Below are 6,000 nucleotides of genomic sequence, written 5' to 3'. Positions count from 1 at the left end.
ACTCATTTGTGCATTCAGTGTAATTTTCGAGTGAATTCAGCGTGTGGACTATGTGCTCCGTTGATCCGGAATCTATAATCCACTCGTTACATTGTTGTGACTTACCTGGCAAGACCATATTAGCCTTAGCTTTGTGATCATCTTGTGGGTTTACCTTAGTTGCAGTGAAGTGTGTAAGTAAGGTTTTATATTGATTCTCGCTTAATCCTCCGATTGTGGTGCCATGATCAGCATTGACGCACCCAGCCTGTTGTTTTCTCTCTTCACCTTTTGCCTTGCCTAGCCACCACTCGGTATACCTGATACTTTCGAAGCAAGAATCCCGGCTGTGACAAGATTTTCGACAGTGCGAGCACAGCTCATTCTCAGGAGTTTGCTTCCCTTTATTTATTCCATTCTTCTGATCTTGCTGGATGGAGCTGTGGTCTGGTCTCCCTTGGAAACAGATCTGAAAGGCAACAGATTCCTTATGTGATTTCTTAGCGGAAGCGATTGATCTCTGTTGATCGTCATCTGAAGCAACGCGATAAGCGTCGTCTGCCATGGCTTGGAGTTCTATGAGCGTGCTAGGGTTTTTGAGAAAACCCCTGCTCTGATACCATGAAAATTATAATATCAGAGTGGAAATTATTTCTTTATTATTTTATCTTGAAAAAACATATGGTTACAAGCATCGGTATATGTAATATGCAACAAAACAAAACCAATCCTATACCAATACTAAAACCCCAATGTCTATCTCTAAGCCAATAATATGAAGAAAGGGATAAGGCATACAAATATTAAATAATCAAAATTTGAATTCCAATAGTCTACGTACGGATATTGTCGAAGTGTGTGACCGGGATGGTGGTTGCTTATGAAATAGCAATAATGTATCGACAACAACCACATGATATTATATAATCAGTGACATACACAGTGATAATTTTAACGACATCATCGAACCAATTAAACTAGTTGAACCAGCAATACACACACATTTGAATAAAACCAAACAGTGTGGATCGATCCATGGAGGATTACTTAATCTCATCTTTAATGAGTTGACCAATAATAATCTTATCATGTTTTTTGTTTTATGATCCTCGTTAAAAATAATTAACGAGGTTAACTTTTTGCTGATGTGGCTATATGAGTTGGCATTTAAAAATCCAACGTGACTTTTTTTTCTTTCTAGGGTTATTACGTGGCATCCCTCACCCATATAACCCCAAACTATAGATTGGAGCCCTAATTCCGCCGTCGGAGTAGCTACGGCACCACCTCCGTCGCAAGTGTGTCAGAATCAAGTGAAAGAGGCAAAAAACTTGAATTCTGAGAATTACCCATTTGATTATCAACAATATTATCATCTGGTTGTTGCTCAAATTGACCCAATTGTTCCGGGTTCTGCTCAAAATTCACAATTGAAGAATTAGGGTTTGCAATTCTTGGTACCGGAGTTGCAGTGGGTTTCCACGCTGGAAGCTCAGCAAGTTCATCAATGGCGGATTTAGCTTTCTTAATAGGCCAGTCCAAAATTTTACTTGGCCGGTCATACCCAAGCTGGTCTTGCAAATTGAAAAACTATATCGCAGTATGCGTAGACATCCGTACACGGCGGTCTCTTGGACCTCTCGTCGTACAGACCTTAATATGTCTATCTTTCCGGCCGGTGGACCGTACAAGCAGTTAAAAAACTTAATTTTAGATAATAAAAAAAGCCACGTTGGATTTTTAAATGCCCACTCATATAGCCACATCAGCAAAAAGTTAACCCCGTTAATTATTTTTAACGGGGAACATAATACAAAAAACATGGAAAAGGTGGAACTACTAGAGGAAAATAACTCAGGTGAGATTATTATTGACCAACTCATTAAAAGTGAGATTATTTTAATCCAATAATTCTTTAATTAATGATTCAGCTCATTTATTTAGTAAAAGTATTATAGATTTATTTTATATAATATTAATAGCTAATAATATATCTTTTGAAATTTTGTTCATTAATCTTATTACTCTTTTTTTTAGTTAGATAAAAATATATATGATTACACACAACACCAAAACGAATTAAATCCAACAACTTCAAATTGCATGTTTAATTAATATAACAAACTTGATCAAGTACTAGCGAGTTCATTGCACATAATTAAATAAACCCTTAAGCTAAATCACCACCATGGTTTCTCTATCGTATCCGCCGCCGCAGCCAAGGACGTCAACCAACCGCCACCAACCCTTCTTCACACTTCTCCGGCCAACACCGTCCTCCTTACCATCATCACTCTGCCTCCGGAGTTGTCTGCCCTTGATATCACTCATATCCATTGTAGTTGGAAACTTACCTGACCCAAAACCAAACATGAACACCTTCCACTTTGACTTGCAAGTAGTTGAAGATGATGGTAATCTGTTTGGGACTGACTTTAACCTAGGAGTTGAAACAGTTTGTCTTGAAACATGTTTCATGAATCTGAAAGAATCCGAACTTGACCGGAACATTCGGTCTGTTTGACTACTCGTTTCGGATGGTTTTGATGAAAGTATCTTCCCACAGAAAATGATGTTTTCTGGTGAAGTGCTGTCATAAGAAGATGTTGAACTGAAGAACCCTAAGAAATCTTGGTCAAATATTGAAGATGTTGATGATGAGGTGGAGCTTTGATTTGTTTTAGAAACTTCTTCTAAACCAATATTAATATTATCATCTTCAGATTGGAAGTCAGAGAGAGAGATTGTGTCTTCTGTATCATGCATGTGACTTTCCATAATATTAATTATATGGGTTTCGGTTGATGAAATTGAATTGATGAAAGTGTGAGATCAATGGTTATGAATATTGTGAGAGTTTATGGTTGTATATATATAGAGAGAGAGAGATGCCAAAGATATAGAAATGGAAGACGTAGCCCATGAGGTATTAGGATCGGTGAAGATTCATAAAATGTTTAACTAAAATGAAGGAAAATGATGTATGTATATTTTATAAGACTTTGACGATGTCTTTTATGGTTGACAAGTGTGACCAACTGACCTTTTTTCCTTGGTCTTTACTCTTTGCTTTGACAAAGTAAATTAATACATGGCTTTCTTCTATTAATGTATTACCAGATTATTGTTTCCCTTAATATACGGATAATTTAAAAAAATATAAAAAATGTTATAATATATAACATATATAAAATATTGTTTTCACCAACAGATTTACCAATATTTGCTTCACCAACGAATCATCAACAATACAACATATTCACTTACATGCATGCTACCAACGAATATTATCAATGGATTACTGATAGATAAGTCACTAGTCACCGACATTACATTAACCAACACTACAAGAAAGTAGCCTTATAGCGACCAAGGCTATATCGATCAAGGACAACAATCGTCGTTATAACTAACCTTTTATCGACAACTTTTCATAGATATACGATTGTTCAAACTTTTCTAAATTTTATGCCCTACATCGACGGCATATCATCGATATAGGGTGAGCCAAAGGGATTTGTAATATTTGACCACCAACTTGAAACCCTTTTACGACGACTTTTGGAGGGGTTTGCAACATATCGTCTGTGTGTTTATTTTGTCAGTGTTGGCTAAACTTAATAAAAATAATGAATAAATATATTATTCTCTAACTTACAATAAATGGAAATAAAGCGATCCAAATAAGTAAAAAGAAGTCTAATAAATTGCTTTTCTTACAAAAATTGTAATATATTTATTTTAATCTAAATTTGCAATAAAATGCAAAATATATTCACAATAACAAATTATGCTAAGTAGAAGGCAGAGTGACAATATTGTATATATAGTGTTGACGAATAAAACAATAAACTACTTAAGAGTCGAATTTGTTGAAACAAGTTCACAACTGGCTAGTCTTAATTATTGTGACAAGTGTTCTTAGACTCTCTTCTCAGTCGAATTTGTTGAAACAAGTTCACAACTAGCTAGTCTTGCTTTGACAAGTGTTCTTCGACTCTCTTCTCTTCAGGTTCTTGTTGAGCTTAGAAGTGGTCCTTGAAATGCTTCCGCGAAGCCTCCACCTTTGCATGCAACTTTGCCTTTCGTGTCCTCGATTGCCACCGATATTTCATTTAATAATCTACAAACGTTGTGCATATGATTTATATGTCTTGGCGACCAATAGCCTTACATAAAAACACATACCCTGTATCATCAATAATGGCATAATGTGGATTCTAACTTCTAAGTGGTCCCAAAATCAAAGAGGTGATTCTAGTCATTCTACTTATAGCATCCAACGCTTTACTTATAAAGATATCTTGTTATTTTCACAAAATGCTAACTATATATATCATTTGTGCATGCACAAAGAAAAAATAGACATACACATTACTTTTTCATAGAGATATGTATGGCACCTAAGAGCCAAAAACTACCAATCCACTTATCTAATTTTAGCAAACATTCCAATACTACTATACTATTTCATTGTACCTAGCTAATATATATCTAATATATATATATACACACACACTAGCTTATAAGCCCGTGCGCTACACGGGTTAAGAAAATGTCTTTTCTTAAACATATTATCATAGTAAGTTAATTTATGTTATTTATGTGATTAATTTTAAATTTCCTATCAAGTTTAAAAATAGATATATTATTTTTGTATATAAGATTGTCAAAGACTAAATCGAGAATGTTTATGAAAAACTAAAAAATTTGGGCAATTTTTTTTAACAAAAACGTCATATTAAAGTTTGAATTACTAATTATAGGCATGATTAAAAGTGTTACCAAAGTTGAAAAAAAATAACTATATTACACTATATTATGAAAAATAAATAAATATGATCTATGAAGTTTTAAAAATCAATACCAGTATCAATGTACTACAATGTTAAACAAATAGAACTCCGTATCTCCTCATGTTCGTATAATATGTTTGTTTAGAAGGTTTGTCATAAATATTTCTTTACAAACTTTGTTAGAAACCCATGTACCGTTGAAATTTTGAAATCATCAATAATTAGAAACACTAAATATGAAACATACCTTATCGTCAATCGTGTGATAATAAACTTTCAAATAAATTCTCACTAACCAAACAAACTAATGGGTATAAATAACAAACATTCAATTTAAAAATATTAAGGAAATTAAGAAATCATAGCAGTACTAAATATTAAATCACTTTAAATATAAAAAAATATTTATTTTTGATTTTATAACGGCTAATGCTACTATTTTATTTTTCAGTCGGTTAAAAAGTTACAAAATAATAGTTTAAGGTATTTAGTATCCCAACAAATCTTTGTTACAATAACTCTTTGATAAAGTACTTCTAAATCTCCATAATCCAAGGCGATTCATATATTCGATCATCTGGTGGCAATCGTCTTCTTTAAATCTTCAAATAGACGGTGTCATATATAGGGTTGGGGACAAAAAATCTGAAATTAAAAAAATCAATTATGCTTAAACATACATTGAGAAGAAGAAACCATCAAATAACATGATCGAATAACACGAAAATAAAGGTTAATATATATAAATAAAAACAATTGGATAGCGTGGGGAAGTGATATTATAATTGTGATCTATTGGTAGTTCTCTCAATAATTTTGGAATCCTTCTACATACACATTTTCAAGTTTGGCCATTGGCCTTGTGGTGACTAAAAATGCAAAATTTTATAACATGATCAATAAGTGTAAATAAGCAAGCCTAATGACCATTGATAGATAACAATACAAAAAAACATAAAGGTTCTATGCAAAATCATACATACCCAAGACAAAGACATTAAATATTGTCATAACATCAACTCGAAAGAACCAAAACACAAAAGGCCAACTGATACGAAAATTAAAGTAAAAAAAATGTTTGCTAAAATTATAATTTTGACCCGTTCAATAAAAATGCTATCTTTGACTTGTATGCTAAAAATGGTTAGCTTGACCCATTTGATTAAAATGATAAGGTCAACCCGCTTATTAAAAGTGATATGTTTGACCTACAAACTAAAAGCGA

Source organism: Bidens hawaiensis, unplaced genomic scaffold, assembly GCF_021521415.1.
Source record: "Bidens hawaiensis isolate Kalapana, Puna unplaced genomic scaffold, B.hawaiensis_p1.1 tig00017855_1, whole genome shotgun sequence".
Taxonomy (NCBI): Eukaryota; Viridiplantae; Streptophyta; class Magnoliopsida; order Asterales; family Asteraceae; genus Bidens; species Bidens hawaiensis.
This window is presented reverse-complemented; position numbering follows the sequence as displayed.